Genomic DNA, 21,133 nt, shown 5'->3' on the forward strand with positions numbered 1-21,133 from the left:
CCCGGAATATCCGGTTTTAGGGAAATGAAAGTCTTAGTTGCAGTGCCTGCTGAACCAGGAATGGGTGAATTCCTTCACTTGCTTGAGCCTTCTTTAGTGTCTTCCTCATGATCGCGCCCACCTGGAGTCTTCGCAGCATTTATCATTATTATTTCATCATCATCATTATTATTCACTCCTAGGACTTCAGCTACTGTCGCTTCGTTCTTGCCGGCTTTTGTTGAATTATTGAGAAGCAGCCAGCTGTGGAGTATCGATTCTGGTTTCTACCATCACCTTGCTGAATCCTCTACTTAATTCTCTTATTTTATTTGTCGACTATGCCTTTTATTGCCCTCTCTTTCCTCTCTCTGCCTGCTGGGTAGGGAAGTTGAGAGGGCAGGTGTTCGTTCTTGTGTTCCTGATGTTAAGATTTTATTTCCAAATTTCTGCTAATTCTGGCCTTCTTTTTCTGGTGTGCAGAGATGTTTCTGCTTAAATTGAAAATAGATTTTTAATTTTGTTTGTTTGCGACAGGGTCTCATGTAGCCCAGGCTAGCCTCCCACTCACTAGGAGGCTGAGGATGATCTCTGACCTCCGAGTACTGGGATGACAGCAATGCTCTTCATTGCCTGGATTACAAATGGATATTGAATCTCCTCTAGTGCTTGCTTTTATCATTTAGGAAGTGCACGTGGCTGACTAATAATATTAATGGATATTATATTCCCCTGGCTCTTTCACTGTGGTTCCAACTGCTAATCTTCTAATCTAACACATTGACTTCTACTGCCTCCTTCCCTGCCTTGAGGTGGAGTCACAGTGGGTGGAGCCTTGAGGGTGGAGTCACGATGGGTGGAGCCTGTGGAGGCGGAGTCCCCTGCAGAAAGCTTCCTAATCCTCAAAGGTTCTTTTGTGAGTTTTGTGACCTGACTCTTCAGGTCCAATTCCTCCAAGTCAGAGCTGGAAGCAGATTCTTGTTTGGCTCCTTCAAGCCACTCAAGGGCTTCAAGTGACTGTGTCCATGTCTGCCCCTGCCCCCTCTCCTTCTTGTCCCCATGAGACTCAATCAGCAGCACCCACTGTATTTGAAGGGGGAGGTGTCCCTGCCTTCTTACTCCCTCCTCATAGCTGGAAGTGACCAGTCTGCATTCCCAGTGCTATCCTCAGTGACTCTGAATTCACAGGCCCTGCCCACTCTCACAACAGATGGAGTTTAGAAGGCCTCCTTCAGGCTTTCTGAGGGGTCTCATTGGACAGCATGGGCTCAGAGCTGCAGGATCCATGGGCTTCAGGACCCACTTTTCTCCAGGTTGCCTAGTCTGGGGGTCTGGAAGCATTTCAAAAAAGGACATTTCCAGTGAGGCCTAAGGAACAAGGACTGCCTTTGTTTTGGGTGTGGAACAGCCCCACAGGTGCATGTCTTTGAACACTTGACCCCCAGCTGGTGGGGGTTGTGGGACATTTAAGAAGTGAGGCCTCATTGGAGGAAGTGGACCACTGAGGGGTGGGCCTTGAGGAACAGAATCCAGTCCCTCTTCCTGTTCCATCTTCATCTGCATCCTGATCTGCCCAAATGTGAGCAGGCAGGCTCCTGTTCCTGCTGCCTCTTCATGCCTTCCCAGCATGATGGTGATCCTTCAGACTGTGAGCCCACACGGCCCTCCTCCCTCAAAGTGCTTCTTGTCAGGTATTCAGTCACTGTGAGGAGAAAATTAAACAGCAGGCCAGGTAGGCTCTTTCCTCACCGTCACCAGCCCCACAGGGAGTCTGGCTGGGCTTTCCCAGCAGCCCAGCTCCATGCTTGGTGGGGTCAAATGATTACTTCCATGATGGACCTGGCAGCCCTGTGGAACCATGGTGGTTGTGCTGGGAGAGAGTGGGTCTATGCCAGCCAAAGACAGAGTGGAGAGAGAAAACAAGAGTCTGGCCAGAGTAGGCACCCAAAGGTGCCAAGGCCTTATGTCAGAACAAAGAGAGTACACTTGTCACCATGTATGTGACCATGTGTATAGCCACTCTGCTGCTGTGGCTGCAGGTGGGGAGAGAACCTCACATGTGCATACCAGGAGACTGGGATCAGCCTTTAGGATGTGGCCAGGAGTTTGGGCCACCCAGAGTGCTTTCTCTATGAGCTTTTCCCCAGGCTAGACCTCAGCCATGTACCATCTCTATTCTCATCTATCAGACCTCACTTCCTCTTCTGGGAGACACTGAGTCCCCGCACAGGGAGAAGGTCCAGCTCCAGGCATCATCCTTGGCACTACAACAGGACTTTGATGTCTACATTACACTTAAGAACCATGAAATCAAATTACCACACATGCACTCTCACATACACATTCACATACACACACATACACACTCACGTGCACACACCCACATGCACACAAATGGTGAAAGAAACATTTTGTAATGTTTTAAGTAAGTTTCTGATTTTGTGTTGGGCCATGTTCACAGCTGTCCTAGGCCATGTGCCATTACAGGCAGTTTCCTGCCAGCCTGGTCCCAGAGCTGTGTCAGCCCTGAAATAACACAGAGACTCTATTAGTTATAAAGCTGTTGGCCAATGGCTAGAGCTTCTTTTTGGCTAGCTTTGTCTTAGCTATTAACTCATTTCTATCAACCTAAGTGTTTTCATGTGGTCTAATCTAACTGGAGAGAAGGTCCAAACACCCTACATCTTGATTCCTTTCTACAACATCTCCCAGAATCCTCCTTGTCACCTAGTCCTGCCTATCTTGCTTTCCTATTGGCCAACAGGGCTTTTTCATTAACCAATAAGAGAAATATATTTACAGAATGACATCTCCTATCATCTCTTTTCCATCTAAAATAAAAAGGGCTTTCACTTTAACATAGTAAAATTACATATGACAAAGCAGTTATCAAATAAGAACTATAGTTAACAACATTTAGTCCATTAACATTTAGCAAGACTTAAGGAAAATATTTCATCATCCATCCTATGTTTGTGAATCTAAAGTCTGATATGTAACTTATCTTTATTCCTAGCTAAGGAAAACTATAACCATAACTGTCTTAAACTCCATCAAAGACCACAGAAGAATAATATATAAACTCTAGAAATGACAGAAACATCTCTCTACCTGGTCAGTCACCCAAAGTTCTTCTGTAATGTTCCATCTTCAGCCTATAGGCCATAGTGTGTCTGGCAGACTCCTCAGCAAAGCAGGACTTTAAACTGTCCACCTGTATTGGCAGTTTGTCAGTCACTTTTCTCTGTGTCCTGCAGAATGTCTGGCAGACTTCCATGAGGCAGGAACCCTGTAGCACTGTCCATCTTGTTTTAGAAGTCACTTTCCTGTGGGTCCTGCATGTCTACTTTATAAAGCATATAGCTAAACAATATAGACAAGAGCAGTATCTTGCCCAAATGTCTAGTTTTACTGTATTAGACACAAACTCCATAATGAGTTTCTTCGATGTCCATCTTCCTTTCTGATGTAGGTGGTGTTGCCAGCAGCAGTTATGTCTCACTGTCAAGAAAAACCCTAAACCACTTTAAATGCCATATTCTGTAGGTCTTTAAAAGGTTTGAAGAATGAATGCCTATCCAATTGAAATATATCTCTGTATATCCAGAAAACCTAACCAACCTAACTATAAGCTTTGACTATCATATGTAACTATCAACAATTTGTACTTAATTATACATTACATTTTTAAATGAGCTATATAAACACAATACCTAAACAAGAGGAGAAATATACATATCACAAAATTGACCTTAAATTTGTATCAATAAATGAAAATCCATTCCAATATAAATTATTCATTTCTATACCATAATTCTCTTTTTACCTTTAAAAAGAGATTGGTTGTGATCATTAACCGTTTAACCAACCCCATTTAAATGAAAACAAACATTTGTAAGCAATATTTGGGAATTTGGGCATAGTTCTTTCCAAACTGCTTCCTGCTGGTTGGGGATGCTACAATACCATGGGAATCCTAAGAAGACACAGAAATCCTGGCTGTAGTCGTCTGCAAGGCTGCCTTGTCCCAGCTGTTTTGAATGGTGGATCACCTGTGACACTGTTTCAGGGGGGTCTTGCTTGATCAAACCATCTTAGGCTGGAAGGAATCCATAGATTTTTATTTTCTGTGGAAACAAAAATAGAAATTCTTTTTCCCCTAACCTGTCCTTAGACTTAAAATTTGAAGTCAAAGCATTTTTAAAATATGCAAGTTGGATTAATCCAGCAGCATTGATAATCAAGTGTATTTTAGCAGTTGTTTTTCCTTACTTAGCAATCGAGCAATTCAAAGACAACACAATAGCATACAGTATCCAGACTCTTTATATATTTCCCAGCTTTAGGTGACTTTTTTTAATTACTCTATTTCTTTTACTTCTATTTTATCATTTTTTGAGATAGGGTTTCTCTGTGTAACTTTGGCTGACCTGGAATTCACTTTGTACACCAGGCTGGCCTTGAAATCACAGATCTGTTTACCTTTGCCTCCCGGGTGCTGGAATTAAAGGTGTGTGCCACCACAACCAGCTACTCTCTTTTTTCTTTTTTTATTTTTAAAACCACTTTATCCTGTATCTTTTTCTCTCCCAAGCCTATGTATATTTTTAAACACACTGTATACCTGTAGAAGTTTTTCTTTATCTTGATCTGTCTTTACTGTAAATCTTAATCTTTTTCTGGCCACGAGTCTTTTATTTGCTAAACATTGCTAAAATGAAAGCCACAGCTGTTTTAGCCGATGTCTATCCAAGATGGCGGGAGTACATTTACTGCCAGCTCTGAGAGCTGTGCTCACCGCCTTGGTCTATGCTGACATCATGCAGCATGCTGCCGGCTTAGAAATGTGGTCACTGCCACTGCATGCTGTCATACACACCATTCATTTGGTAGCAGAGCCTCTTAAAAGTGCCCTGAAGTTTTTTTTTTTTTTTCTGCTTATGCCGAGTCAGGAAACCTCCCTTAAAGGAGTCTCATGAGTCTCTGTTTGTCTCTAGCAAAACAGAGCCCACCTGAGAAAATTGCTGGTACCAAGAAGCCTTGCTTGTCTCTGTTCTTTTGTTTTTAAAATCCTTTTTAAAGCTTTTGTTAAGTTTTAAGTGGAAGTTCTTCGTACCCACGTTGCAGTCGCCATTTTGTTACAAGCAGTTTCCCACCAGCCTAGTCCCAGAGCTGTGTCAGTCCAGAAATAACACACAGAGACTCTATTAGTTATAATGCTATTGGCCAATGGCTAGAGGTTCTTATTGACTAGCTCTGTCTTAAATATTAACCCATTTCTATCAATCTAAGTGTTTCCACATGGTCTTATCTTACCAAAGAAAGGATCCAGACACCTTCTCTCACATCCTACAACTTGACTCCTCTCTACTATATCTCCCAGAATCCTCCTTGTCTCCTAGTCCTGCCTATCTTGCTTTCCTATTGGCCAACAGGGCTTTATTCATTAACCAATAAGAGAAACATATTTAAAGAATGACATCTGCCATCATTGCACACACACACACACACACACACACACACACATGCCTGGGTTGGACACAACAGCAGAGTGAGCTCTGCTGAGGCCCAGGTGAGTATGCTATCATTTTTCTCTGCAATGGAAAAGTTGAAGGTGAAGAAGTCACAGACTACTGGACAATCTGTCCCCATGCTGTGTCCTTGGAGTCCTATACCAACACTTAAGACCAAGTCTGTAGATTTGAGTGTGTAGGACTCCTATGGACATGGAGCCCCATGGCCCCTCTGTTTGCCTCACTTTGCCCTCAGACCACACCCTTCTGTGATGAAATATTCCTTCTGGGACTAACCTGACAGCTAGGTGTCCACATCACCCCCACATATTGGGTCTGCCTTCAGAAAATGAGACAAAGAAGTTGCTCAGCCTGAGGAAGTGCTGGGGTTCTGCTAGGCACCCCTCAAGCCTTCTGAAGATTCATGGCACATATGACAATGTGCCATGTGTCCTCAAAGCTGGTCAGGGAGATTTCCTGTGGTCACCATGACAAGGGCTGGCATGGAAGTCTTGCTCAGAGATCATATTTTTTTTTCTAATCTGTGTGTGAATGTTCATGTATGTGCACATGCCTGTGAAGGGCAGAGGTCAGTGTCAGATGTCTTCCTCTACTTCTCTCCATCCTATTTTTTGAGATAGGGTCTCTTACTAAACCTGAAGCTCATTCACTTAGCTACACTGGCCAGTCTGTGGGCCCCAGGGATCCACCTGTCTCACCCTTTCTATGCTTAGATTATAGGTGTGCATTATGGCCTAACTTTGTACGTGGGTGATGCAAATTTAACTCAGATCTTCATGACTGTGAGACAGGCACTCTATGAACTGAGCCATCTTCCTAGCCCCTCATTCATAGTTCTATAGGCCTGAAGTCCAAAGTCACAGCGTTGGCTACTCCACAAGCTCTGGGGAAGGTCCTGCCTCACTCTTCCGTGTATGGCAAATCCCCAGTATCCTCAGCACTCCTTGACTCCTGGCCCCATCACTACCATCTCTCTGGGTGTGTGTCTCAGATAGTCCCTGGTGTGGAGTGGGATGAGCCCCCCCCCCCAACCTGCATGAACTCATCTTTGTAGAGCATCTTTGCCATTTCTAGTGTGGGGCCCACTCTGAGGCTGCAGTAGATACAAAACTAATGTTGATACCATCCACAAAACAGGGAAGCCTCGCCTACTGAGCCTCTGCAGGGATCCCATGAGCTGTGTGGTTTTGCAGGATGCATAGACCCAGACTGAGACACACAGGCCTCAAAATCAGCATCTCAGAGATACAAGCTTGTGATCAGAACAAGCCCCCATTGTATTATAAATACATTTATTAAATTACAAGTTGCCACAGATGGCGCTGGTATTTTTAACAGACGCAGGCAGAGGGCTGGCTGCAGGGTGCACACGGGAGAGCTGGCACAAGGCTTCTTGGGGTGGTCTTCAAGGCCACACTCATTTCAGGAGACTGATCAGGAAGCACCTTGGATCTTCTGTACCTTAGCAAGGGGATGGCATCTAGGTGAGCCGCTGGCTGAATGGGTGAGAGGGAGCAGCAGCGAGGCACAGATACCAGAGTGGTGACCATGAATGACAGCCCCTCCTCTTCCTAGGACCTCTGTCTGCTCTGGGGTACTCCAGGCCTCCTCTGTCCTGTAGCTTGTTCAAGTTTATGTTAAAATGGCGAGATAAAAGTGAGTCGTTTTGGGTGAGGAAGGTACCTTAGGCTGGCCTCAAGCTTAGCATCCTTCTGTCTCAGCTTTGCAGACACTGGGTTTGTAGATGTGCACCACCAGGTCCAGTAAAAATTCGCATTTAAAATATGTAGTTTAGTTACCCTTGCACTGTTGTCTGATGACCAGTTTATCTGTTTCTAAAACATTCTCTCAGACACATATATAGTGACTCCCTGAACCCACTGAGCGGCCTCCCTGCCCCTCCCTCTGCCTGGCAGCACTTTGCAGCTGTCTCGGTGAACTTTCCCATCTCAGACATCTCATAGGAACACACTCAACACAACATGTGATGTCTCACATCTGGATTTTTCCATTACTCATGACATTACTCACTACCGTAGGGTGCCGTCCGTATTACAGAGTAGACAAGGGCTCCGTTGCTCTTCGAGGTTGAGTAATAAATAGTTCACTGCATGGCTGCACTGTGCCTTGCTTGTTTGTTGATCTGCAATGAGCAATAAAGGAGAGCCAGAGTGATACATTTTCAAGAATTTTCTTTTGATTTTTGAGCAAACAGTCATTCTATGAGTCAGGCAACCAACGCAGAGTAGTTCTGGTTAAAGCTGAGCATGGGGGATAGACAGTCTTCCCAGACTCAGTGTGGAAGTAGGAGGAAAAAGGCCCTCTGTATTGTGCTTTCACAGCCACTGTTTGTGGTGGGTCCCATCGCAGAGATGCTGGTTTAATTGTGAGCTACCGGTGTCCTGACTGGTTGGAGTCAGTACTGCTCTTCTTCAACCTAGACAGTTGCCCCAGTCACCTCTCACGAAAGGTCAGGGACAAATCCCTGGCCTCCCTCCCTGGGATTCTTTTGGTCTGTTCTGCAGTTTATTTCGGTCTCACACCAAGTTTTCTGGTTGAGGGACCAGTTTTTTGTGGGTACAGAGGGCTTGGGGCTCTGAGCTTACTTTCCAGGCTCACTGTATAAGAAGAGATGGCAGACACACCCCTGAGGATGAGGGAGTCGGAGGCTCAGTATCACAGCTATCTGGCCATCCAAGCCTGGTTTTGAACTCTGACAGCAAGGTACTAGGTGTGGCCCTGTGTGTCAGAGCTGTGGACACAGCCACAACCACATACAAAGGCTGGGATGTGGCTGCAGCCTTGGGCTAACAACTGTGAAAGGGTTTCCTCTATGGTTCAACTTTGCCCAGTGGCCAGTGACTGGTGCAAGGCCGCTATTATAGAAAGGAAGCTTAGATCAGGGAAGGGTATAGCATTTGAAAACTGTAAGAAAGTCAGCACCTGGAGATCTGGGCCACACCCCTTCCTGTAGGCCCTATCCCCATGTCTATAACCAGCAGCTTTCATGAATGTGTCACTCATTGTTGTACCATCACAGCCTGGAACAGAAAATGAGGTGTGCCCATTGAGTGTTTGCATGCATGAATGCATGTATGCATGGATGGTGCATGTACATATTTATAAATGACTGGCTAGATGAGTATAGCACGCTAAATAAGAATCTGAGAAACGATAGACTGATGGATGTTTATTCAGGGAGAAATCATTTACACCAGAACAGATGACTGCTGCAGGTTCCTGTCCCAAGGATGCCTCAGAATGCTCTCTGTCTCTGGCCAGGAAGTAAGAGAGTGAGCTGAGGTCCAGGACTCCAGACCTAGTCCCCCCAGGTCATGCCCACACCTGTCCCCACACCCCAGTGGGCATGGTCAGTGCAACAGGTGCAGGCAGGGTGGATATCTCACTACAGAGGAGTACATGCATTAATTAATTTTTAAATTAATTCATGGGTTAACAGATGCATACATGGATGCATGAAGGAGTACATAAATGGGTGGGTGGATGGATGTGTGTGCAAATATGAAAGAATGGGTGGATGGCTAAGTGAGTGCATGAAAGAATGAATGTATGAAGGATAGATGGATGGATAGATAGATAGATAGATAGATAGATAGATAGATAGATAGATAGATAGATGTGTACTGGCTGGTTTTGTATGTCAATTTGACAAAAGCTAGAGACTTCAGAGAAGAAGAAGCCTCAGCTGAGGAAATGCCTCGATAAGATCCAGCTGTAAGGCATTTTCTCATTTAGTGATCAATAGGGGAGGGCCCACCCATGGTGGGTGGTGCCACCCCTGGTGGGTGGTGCCACCCCTGGGCTTCTGGTCCAATAAGAAGGTGAACTGAGCAAGCCATGGGAAGCAAGCCAGCAAGCAGCTCCCCTCCAGGGCCTCTGCATCAACCCCTGCCTCCAGGATCCTACCCTGTTTGAGTTCCTCTTCTGACTTTCTTCAGTGACTAACAGCAATGCTGAAGTGTAAGCCAAATAAACTCTTCCTTTCCAATTTGCTTTTTGGTCATGGTGTTTCACCATCACAATAGAAACCCTAACTCAGACAGACAGATACATGCATGGGTGGATATACATGAATGAGTAAATGAATGTGTAAATGAATGGGTAGGAGGACAGATAGATCAATTCATGGATAAATGCACAGATGGGTATATGGACACATATGCATGCATCAATGATTGGACATATGAATGAATTAATACGTACATAAATGAGTAGATAGATGCATTAATGGGTGAAGAAATGCATACATACACACATGGATGGTTGAATACATACATGTGTACATGCATGCATTAATGAACTAATGACAACAGCTATCCAGTCCTTCAGCTGGGGTCTGTCCTCCCTCTCACAGCTCCTCTGGCTCCCTTTTTGGGACCCTACGTTCTTCTCATGACAAGGGCCTCTGGCTGTGAATTCTGGCAGACCTGCCAAGGACCATAAGGGAGACAGCTGTAAATGAAGGATATACTTTAGTTTCTCATCCTTCTGCTTATGCCATGAACTGCCAAGTGCACTTGGTTTTGGATGCTACCTTGAGCTCCCAGCCTGCCTAAGACCTGTCATTAAGAAAGAACCTGACGATGTCACAGCCTTTCAGTCTATGCAGGCTTATGGGAAAAGGAAGCATCTTTGGGGTCTCATCCCTAGAATCAGGAGCCTTACTTAGCCTAGTGTGTTTCAGGACAGCTGCATGGCCAAGGTCAGCACCTCCTTCCTCGCATGCCTGGATCCCTAACGTAAGTGTTCCTCACTGGCATAATCAGGAGCCTTGACCCAGCCCTGCCCTGCCTTCCTGCCCCTCCCTCACCCTCTGTCAGCAGTTTCCCTCCTCATTCCCTCTGGTGCTGACTGTGGAATAGTGTGGGCGCCAGCAGGCAGGGCAGCCACTGCTGCTTGGGTGAGGAACTAAGGCATGGGTTGGTGGAATATAGCGTACCCTCCTCCAGGACATCTTTGAGCCAAGAGACATAGCAAAGACCTTTCAAGGTAGAAGACCAATGCAATAGCTGTTGAGTAAATACTTCATCATTCTGTTCAAACCTCCATATGCTGAATCTCACATTCTTTTACAAGGTTGCTAAATTATTAGATTCTCAGGTAGCAAGAACTGTCGGAGATCAGGGGCATTAAGCCACACCCAGCCTCAGTCACAGAAATAAGTGTGACCAGTATCCTCAGAATGCCTCACAACCAAAAATGACCCGTATGGACATGTGTGCATTCTTGTTGGGCTTTGAGGGTAAGCAGTGGTGAGCTCAAGCCTGAGGTATGGAAACAAATATACACACCCCCCCCAGTTATGTGCATCTCTGCAAACATGACAGCCAACAGTGTCATTCCACAAGAGGCAAAAGGAAGTCTAGTTCAACATGATCAATTGCTAGTGTTGATTCAAAGTTCAAGAGTCTGACACCAGGTAGTTTGTTCTAGGTGTGTGACTTAGGGTTTCTATTGCTGTGAAGAGACACCATGACCACAGCAACTCTTACAAAGGAAAACATTTAACTGGGGCTGGCTTGCAGTTTCAGAGGTTTAGTCTATTATTGTGGCAGGAAGCACAGCAGCACAAAGGCAGACATGAGGTTGGAGAGGTAGCTGTGAGTTCATCCAGATCCACAGACAGGAGGAAGAGAGTAACACTGGGCCTGGTTTGAGTGTCTGAAACCTCCAAGCCCACCCCAGTGACACACTTCCTCCAACAAGGCCACACCTACTCTCAAGGCCATGCCTCCTAATAGTTCCACTCCCTATGGGCCTATGAGAGCCATTTTCATTCAAACCACCAGTGTGTTTAACCATGGCACAATTTAGAAGAAAAAAGTTTCCTGATGATAATAACTCAATCCCATGTGCACAACAAAGTTTAATATATGATTACATCGAAATTCTATAAAGTACATGTGGTACCTTTTATGAAGATAGGTTCTATAAATTAACTGGGAAATGAGACTCAAGGTAAACAAAATCAAATAAGATTCTGGGAGAGGATAGCACTATAGACTTGACTGAAATAAACAGGCTCAAGATATGAGTCCAATGGAACTGGTGTGGTCTCCAGTCTTGACCATACAGATAGCACAGGTTACCAGGCTATTAACCACCTCCATTCCCAGCCTTCTGGGTAGAAAACAGGTTATACATCTCTCTCTTTGAAGAGGCAAACATGTGTGTTTAGCATTCCTGGTTTCTCTAGTGCTTATCTGTGAGCACAGGGACATACATGCCTTCTATACCCAGTGTTGACCAGGAGCCATATGTCATGGGGTTAGGGAACAGTTGCCTTGGGCTCTACAAGAGATTCCTAGCAGCAGGGCACAGGGTACAGGGACTTCAGGTCTATAGCTAAAGTGGGGACCTGGGCTGGTCAACAGATGGTCTGAAGTCAATGTGAGCAAGGAGGACTCCATGGTACTCTAGACTTTCCTTCAGGGCAGTTGGGGCTCAACCCTGCTGAACCTGGGTTTCATGAACTAGCAGTGTCCATCCTTTTCAACATCTGGGAAATTGATGCTGAGTCTCAAGCATCAGCACCACTGCTCAGCACCCTGGGAGTCTGGCCATACAGATGCTAGTGTTACATGCTGGCCCTTGGACCATCCTTCAGCCTAGCCTCCCTCTTGCCTTGGTGTCTACCTGTCTTCTCAGCCTAAGCTCTCTCCCAAATGCTTCTCCTGGTCTGTCACTGAGTGGATATTCTTGGGCTGAGCTGGACTACCATCAGAGTCCCCCAATGTAAGGACTAGGTTTTTCTCCTGGCTGGTCTGGTCCCACAGCCGTGCTTGCCCCAAATAACACACAGAGACACTGTATTAGATATAAAGCTATTGGCCAGCTACTAGTTTCCTATTGGCTAGCTCTGTTTTAAATATTAACCCATTTCTATTAATCCAAGTATTTCCACGTGGTCTTACCGTACCAGAGAGAGGCCCCGGAATTCTCTCTCCGTCTTCCATCTTGACTCTCCTCCCTACTACTTCCTCTCTTCTCCTAGTCTCCTAGTCCCACCTATCTTGCTTTCCTATTGGCCAACAGTGCTTTATTCATTAACCAATAAGAGAAACATATTTATAGAATGACATCTCCCATCACTCCAAGGGTAGGTGATGCATCAAGAAGAGAGATGGTCTTTTAATGCTTCTGGAAGCTACCAATACCTGCTAGCCTGGCTAGCTACTGCAATTAGGCTCCAGACCCCCACACTGGTAGAAAGACATGGCCTATCTGTGTACTGAGGTGTTGTCCCTACATATCCCTGTACCCAACCAGCCCCAGAGTGACAGACTCCTAGGGTATCAGTAGCCATCACAACAGCAAACAAAGCCAGCCTATGCTTCGGCTGGAAATGGCCTCAAGCCTGAAGAAGAAGAGGCAGTTTTGAAAGATCCAGCTAAGACATACCCCATTGCTGTCTTTGATCCATGGTGGAAGGCCTGTCCAACCTCTTCCTTCAAAAGCTACTCTTGCTACCTCTCACTGCCCCATTGATGGCAGCAGGCAGAACCAAGATTGTCTGGAATAGGGCCATGTGACACCTATGCCCAGGCTCCCAGCCTATGCTCTCTCTCTCTCTCTCTCTCTCTCTCTCTCTCTCTCTCTCTCTCTCTCTGTGTGTGTGTGTGTGTGTGTGTGTGTGTGCATGTGCGTGTGCATGTGCGTGTGTGTGTGTGTGTGTGTGTGTGTGTGTGTGTGTGTGTGTGTGTGGTTTAAGCTCCCATTGCTGTTGGGAGATGGCTTTGGCTGATTTCTAGCCATTGACAAGAACTAAAGCATTGAGGGTGTTCGCAGATACCTCTTGGTGTCCCCCCAAGCATCTAAGCCACCTACTGTACAGGACTAATCCTTTACCCACCACCTCATTTGCAAAAATTCAATGGCAAAATGTACACACTAAGGCCATACCATGCCTCATCACTGGCCTTGGTTCCCATCAGCACCCACACCACTGATGAACCACACACACGTAATTCTTTTGTGCTCCTGGAATATGACTAAAGGTAAAGTGTGGCAGGGCTGGTCCATTCCCAAGACTCCAGGGACAGTCCATTTCCTCCTTGTCTGAGTTTGCAATCTATTACTATGATAAATACTGTGAGCAAAAGCAGCTTGGAAAGGAAAGGGTTGATTTCCACTTACAGCTTACACTCACTCCATCATGGAGAAAAATCAGGGCAAGGACTCAAGACAGGAGCTAAAGGAGAAGCTTTGGAGAAACATTGCTTACTGGCTTGATTCTCATGGCCCATTCATGCCTTTTATAGCGCCCAGGACCACCTGACCAGTGGTGGCACCACCCTAAGTTGGCTGGGTCCTCCCATATCAATTATTAATTTTTAAAAAAAGCACTTCCACTTGCCCACAGGCCAATCTGACAGAGACATTTTATTTGAGGTTCCCTCTTCACAGATGACCGTGGCTTGGATCAGGCTGACAGAATACTAACAAGCACACTGGCCTCCCCAGCCCTAGGGAGACCTGTATGATCAATAATTTAACTCTGAACACTAACCCAAGGCATGTAACACTCACTTAAGAATAAAAGTATCCTCTACTGTCCACACACCACCCAGGATAGATACGAATATGAATCCCAACACAAAATTGTTAACTTACTTAAAGCACTGCAAGAATTCTTCATGATTTGCTTTTGTGGCTCTGTGATGTAAACTTCTACTGCTGCTGTAAGAACCACCCTCCAGCATCACAGGGCTCCATGGGGATCCACAGAGTCAGCGAACTAAGACTTTTTAATAGAGGGAGTAAGGGAAAAGACACACACTCTCTCTTGATGATTTCCTTCTGACTTTTTCTTTATTCTTCTGTATTCTTGTTTTGTTCTCTCTCTCTCTCTCTCTCTCTCTCTCTCTCTCTCTCCATCTTTCCTGATGTGGTCTAGAGAAGCCAAAAGGTTAGACATCCCTGGATGGAAATCACCTAGAGACTTGTTGCTTCTTTAAGCTTTGGTGATGTGCCTAGGGTCTGGGCAGACCTGGCCCACTCACAGCTTGCAGAGGACTGTCCCCACAGCCTGCCAGAGAGATAAGAACCATGGAGTTGCTCACTCACAGATAGATACATCTGGGTATGTACTGCCTCTAGGGCCTGCATCATTCCTGGTGGGCATGAGTCTTCCAGATGACAACTGCCTAGCTGGAGTTCGGGTCCTGACATCAGCACCCCTTTCTTGGTATCCTAAAGTGGGTTCTGAGTCACTCTTCCGTCCTCCATTGCCTGGGGATCATAAATCCCCTCAGGGTGTCTGGGCTCCATGGTTTCACAGTCCCCAGATAGAGGAGGCTGTGCCCTAGTGATGCAAGGCCGGGGCAGAACCAGGTGGGCTGCAGGCGTCAGGTTTACCTCCCAAGCTGGTACCCAGAGAGGATGGAGGAGACAAAGCCTCAGTACGACAAGTGAGGGACAGTGCTTTCAAGTCTCCATGGTATCCGAAACTGTCCAGGGACCTGAGTAAAGACGACTGCCAACCTTCCCACCTGCATGGGTGTTTTATTTGTAACAAGGTACTATATTCTCTAGGCCCTTGGCTTGGTCCTCAGCACCCACCCATGGATTACCCCAAGTGCCCCCAAGTGGATGACACCACTGACAAGAATTGAGGCCCGAGGAGAGGGCAAAAGCCTGATCTGGAGACTTCTCTGAACTTGCGATCTTGAATATTCTCTAAGTAAAGGAACAGAGGCCCTGACCCCTGTTCTGGCTGGTGGGGTACAGATGCAAATGTGTCCCCTGGCTCTAGGCCCATGCTTCCTGCTGCATTGATACCTATCCTGAAGCACAAGGTCCCACTGGTCACCCCTCCCTCATGAGTGGGACTCCCACTAGGCCTCTGTCAGAGGTTCAGTGCCCCCCAGTCATCTCTATCCCCATCTTCTCTGTCCCCAGCTCTGTCACTGGTACCCACTAGGGTAAAGATCATGAGGATGTGGGTGATGTGGACCCCAGAAGCCAGCACTCAGACTCCCAAGCTTATTTCCCAGAATTCTAGCCCTGTTTGACACTTCATATACTTTGATGACACTGGGAACAAGCAAGTGAGTGAGCAGCTGTGCATTCGTTTCTCTCTGCTCTTGACTGTGGATGTGCTGTGACCAGGTGTTGAAGTTCCATGCCATCCCTGCTTCTGGTCACAGTTTGAGGGTACAGTCCACCATGGGGGGAAAGAATGGCAGCAGGAGTGAGGCAGCTGGTCGCGCAGTCAAGAAGCAGAGAGAGACAGATGTTAGCGCTCAGCTTGATTTCTCTTTTATTTACGCTGGGACCCCAGCTCATGGAATTAGGACTGTACTCAGGGCAGGGCAGCCTGTCTAGAAACTTCTTCACAGATGTGCCCAGTGGTTTGTTCCATGGTGATTCTAAATTCCGCCACCTTGACAGGCATATTAGCCATCACAGGAAAGGTGCTGGCCTTCGTACCAGACAGTCTTTGTGGGCAAAAAGGATAGCCACTTGCTGGGTGTGGTAGTGCACACCTTTAATCCCAGCACTCCAGGGGCAAGAAGCATGAGGGTCTCTGTGTGTTTGAGACCAGCCTGACCTACACAGTGAGTTCCAGGCCAGCCAGAGCTACATAGTGAGATCATGTCTCCAAAAAGAAAAGGGTGGAGGGGAGTAGCCACGTAAATTGTTTATCAGTGACCAAGAATAAAAGACTGGCTGAATGAAAAGGAGATAATCAGCCAAAAAAAACTGTATTATAAAGAATAGGGTAAGCAAGCTCTTATCTCTAGGTCCCCTCATTGGCACCTCCACTTTGGGAATATAGGATGTCTTCTTAGTGTTCTACTACTGTGAATAGACACCATGGCCAAGACAATGCTAATAAAAGAATAATTCTAATTGGGGTCTTGCTTACAGTTTCGTAGGATTAGTCCATTATCATCATGGTGGGGGCATGGCCGGGGCATGGCATGGGCATGGCAGCACTCATGGCAATGCAACAGTAGTGCCTTTGGAAACCATTTTATTCAGACTACCACACAGGGACACAAGGACAGCCCATGACTTGTCTCAAGCAGAATGCCTCAGGTATTCATGTCTTAAGCTACCTTCCTTGACTCTGACAGAGCATCTCAGTTTGAATAAATGACAAGCAGGACATTTATTTAGCTCACTGTTCTGAAGGTGAGGAGGCCTGGTGAAATGCTGGGCCACAGCTTTCTGCTTTGTGCAATAGGACCTCAGGTGTCAGGAGAGCACGTCAAGGCAACTGAGGCTCAGCCTGTGCCTGTCTCGGGTTACTTTAGTTTTTATTCTTTGGAGACAGTCTTGCTTATGTAGCACAGACTAGCCTCAAGCTTTCAATCCTCCCTGCATCTATCTCTCAAGTGTTAGGATATCAGGTGTGTGACATGGCACTGTACTTAATAGTTACATTTTTCACACAAGCCTGAGGCAGACATTCAGACCACAGCTACTCAAGCGATCTGTGCCAGGCACCCTGGGCAGATGGCATTGTCCTCCCTACAAAAGACCAAAACCTATGTTGCCCTAGTATGGACCACAGCAATCCATCTTGGCCCACTGGCGATTGATCAGCCAGCATAAATTGAGATCAGACTCAAGATGGTTAGGAAGAGGCCACTGAACTCCATGCACTATGAGGTCATGAACAGTAGAGAAATGGCCGAGTTCTCCACCACTGATCCATCTGCCTTACCCTGGGTAGAAGACCAGGCATCCATTAGAATAGTCCATATGTAGAGAGAGGTTTGTGTAGAGCTTTAGGCAAGAAGGGTGAGCATTGTGCTGTATGATATCCCTCTGGGAGGGAGTGTGGTATCCAGAGTACAGTGTCACTCGGATCCCCTACAGTTACCAGAGTGGCAGCTACACTCCCAAATCTTCAGAGTGGAAGGTGCACTATAGATTGTCTTGTCAATGTTCTGACATTTTTATTTCCTGTGAAGAGACACCATGACCATAGTAACTCTTGTAAAAAGAAAGATTTAATTGGGGCTTCCTTACAGTTTCAGAGGTTTAGTTCATTATTGTCATGGTGGGGAGCATGGCGGCATGCAGGCAGAAGTAGCTGAGAGTTCTATATTTGGATCTGCAGGCAGCAGGAAGAACCAGAGACAATATGATTGGCTTGGGCTTTTGAAGCCCCAAAGCCCACCCACAGTGACATACTTCCACAACAATACCACACCTCCTAATCCCTCTCAAGTAGTGCCTGATAACCAAGCATTCAAATATTTGAGCCTATGGGGGTTGTTCTTATTCACACTACTACAGACTCGGAATATAGAAGTGGCCAATCCCTGACGCATTATCAGATATGGGGCTTAGCCATCAGTTAACTCACCTCACTCCCACCCTGCCACCTCATCACCCCAAAGAGTAACAATAAGGAACAATGACTCAGGCTCTGTGCTCCCAAACTTGAAACTTGATCCAAGCAACATTGCAGGGACTGTCTGGGAGGTCATTATCCTGTCTTTGTTCCAGTAACGTGTTTCTTCCATATTGAATGTCATCATCCCCAATCCACACACACAAAGGTAGCTTGTCCCTTGGAGCCCTATGATGGGATGCAATTGGACTTTCCAAGAGTTTCATAGAGCTACCATGTCAGTATACAGTAAATATCTCCTATTTCCAGTATGCAGTTCTATGAGCACCAACATTTATGTGATTGACAAGGCACCAACAACAAGGTCATAATGAAGCTAATAGATGATGGTCCTCTGTGCACTGAAGGAGGGCCAGTCTCACCTCCCATCCTCCTGCCCCCAGCTGCAGAAAAATTATGTGTGTGACTAGAGGCACTTGGCCTGTCCCGGACTTATAAATGGGTTGCCTTCTGCCCTCCACATCACCATCCCAAGACCTGTATGAATCAGTACTGTTCCTTCCTATCCATGAGTGATATTATCACAACTTAGTCAACCTTGTGCCTATCTGTCCCCTCAATGATGGTTTAGTTGCTGTGAACATAGATGTTTTTGCCCTATGTGGACTCTTCATTTCAAAGAAATAGTCCACTTGGGAACAGTGGGGAAGTGGGAGGGGATGTCGCACAGTAGGATCATGTGTTGTAGAAAAACCTTACCAAGCTACTTCCAAGGCAGCCTGGCCATCTGCATTCCTACCTCCCTACCCTAAGCCCAGCTCCACACGGGCATGCACACACACACACACACACACACACACACACACACACACACACACACTGAGCCCACTCTCCAGCACAAGGAGCCAGCCAGCACTAGGAATCAGGGGCCCCAGTTTTTCCATCTTAGTCCTTATTCCTCGGGATTATAATGAGAGACAGTTTGGTCCCATGGCTACCATGTCTTGCATTTGTCCATGTGTATTGTCAACTGTTGGTGGGGTAAGGGGGTTCCTCTTGGTCTCTCACTCTCTCTTCCTTTCCTCATTTTCTTCCTTCTCTTCATTTGAGCTCAGTCCACAGGCCAAACAGCAATGAGCATTTCTTCTCAGGGTTCTGGATCTAAAGATCCACAAGGATGGGTTTCTAAAGACCTCTACTGGGCCCACAGGGGACGAGGGACAAGGCAGCTGCCCAGAGTCTCTTTCATAAAGCTCTAGTCCTGACAGGGGGTCTCCAGCTCCCTTTCCAGAGACTCTGCCTCCCAACACCCTCTCCTTCAGGTAGGTTTCAGCATGAGGCCTGGCCTGTCAAGGCAGATAATTTCCCCACAGCCTCTCCCCAGTGCCCACTCTAGCAAGGCTTGAATTCTTACCCTTCCCTCTCTGACAGCCCTGCCTTTCCTTACACCTTCTGCCAGGCTCAGTACCTGCCTGGCCATACCTGTCCTCCCTACCCCGAAGGAGCTATTCACCCTGCTGGGTCAGGTGGCCACTTATATCTAGTTGGCTCAGAGTCATGGGTTGCTTAAGGAAGATGGCAGTGTTTGCACTTTCATAGGGATGAAGAAAATGAACAGAAGGGGAATCAGCCTGGCCAGGCATTATTGCCATCCACTCTCCTTCCTCTCTGGGTTCTGCTCCCCTGGTTATCCCCAGTGTCCACCCAACACAGAGGATTAAAAATGATCTTCCCCTTGCTCGAATGTAAGTCTGTGTGGGCTGAATGAGAAGTGGCCCCCACTGGCTTGGGCATTTGACACTTGTTCCCCAATTGGTGGCTCTTTGGGAGGGGATTAATTAGGAGTTGCAGGCTTGCTGGAAGACTAGGGGTGGGCTTTGAAAGCTTAAAGCTCTGCCTTACTTTTGGTTCACTCTCTATGCTTTCGTGGTTTGGGTGCGAGCTCTCAGCTTCCTGCCCATGCCACCCCTTGCTGCTGTGACAGACTCTGGAGCCATCAGCCAAAATAAGCTCTTTCATAAGTGCCTTCATCATGATGTTTTATCACAGCAACCAAAAGGGAACTAAGGCATCCTTGAAACTCCTGGGCCATCAGACTTGAGACCCTAGCCATGCCATTCCTGGAGTCAGGTGTCTCCTGTTAGAGATCGACTGGCCTGGTTACTGAGCATGTCATCCAGGGAATCCAGCAACATACCAAGTAGCCCCAGAGGTCTGTGTCATACATTTTATGAGGAAGGGATGCAGGGCCCAGGACTATCTTGTCTTAGTAGTAGATGGAGGGCCAACAGGATCATGTTGCCCACTTGGGCCTCCAGGTAGGATACATGCTGTGTTAGGAGGGGGCTCACAATATCCTCCTGCTATCCACCAAAGTCAAGAAGAGGGAACAGCACCCATGGTACATGGCTGAAGCTGGAGGATAGGCAAGTGGGTAGCCTTGACCGTCTCCAGAGCCCGTGAGCCAGCTCTACGTACTGATCATGCAATGGCCTGCCCCTCTTGCAAGCACAGACTTGTCAGCATGGTGGTTTCTCTGCCTATCTGCCTCCAGAGCCCAGACTTTACCCATGCAGACCATGCCTGTTCCACCTGGCTTTCTCCACAGCCCATAACTCCTCACTCTGCAGGGAACACAACACTGGCCTAGGAAGAGATGGGCAGGCGGCAGCAGGAGATTCTCCCAAGAACAGTAGGCAGGGGGATCCATTGTCCAGTGTAGCATAAATAATAAAAACCCAGAGCCAAATATCAGGGTTCAAGACGAAGATCAGAAAAGCAAAGCAGCCGGCCACTAGAGAGTTCTTACCTCTACCAAGGCGGCAGTGGGGAGGGGGCAGGGGACGGGCAGCAGCAATCCTGTCCTCATCCTGACAGCAGACTGATACCCTGCACTCCTGTCTCCTCCCGCCTCACACACCTCTCTAGTGCTGCGATTAAAGGCTTGCGCGACCGCCACCCAGCTCCTATGGCTAACCAGTGTGGCTGCTGGGATTAAAGGTGTGTACCACCACTGCCTGGCCTCTATGGCTAACTAGCGTGGCTTGCTTTACACTCTGATCTTCAGGCAAACTTTATTTGTTAGAACATAAAGAAAATATCACCACAGTCCAGAGGCTCAGCAACTCCTGCCAGGGGTGGGGTTGGGGATGGGGGGAGTGACAGTGAGGGAAGACAGGGACCTTCACTCTCACTCACATACTGTCCTAACTAAGGAGCCCCAGTTCCACAGAGCTCCACTCTTTCTCCCTTGGGCCTCACCTGTTTCAGCTCAGGCCACTGAAACTGC

General features: G+C 46.9%; 1 protein-coding gene across 1 annotated transcript in view; it reads left to right on the forward strand.

Moving 5' to 3' along the window:
• Window positions 1-21,133, forward strand: part of Shank2 (SH3 and multiple ankyrin repeat domains 2) — a 420,233-nt gene that overhangs the window by 340,261 nt on the left and 58,839 nt on the right. The window lies entirely within an intron of this gene.

This window comes from Phodopus roborovskii, unplaced genomic scaffold (genome assembly GCF_943737965.1).
Source record: "Phodopus roborovskii unplaced genomic scaffold, PHOROB, whole genome shotgun sequence".
Lineage (NCBI taxonomy): Eukaryota > Metazoa > Chordata > Mammalia > Rodentia > Cricetidae > Phodopus > Phodopus roborovskii.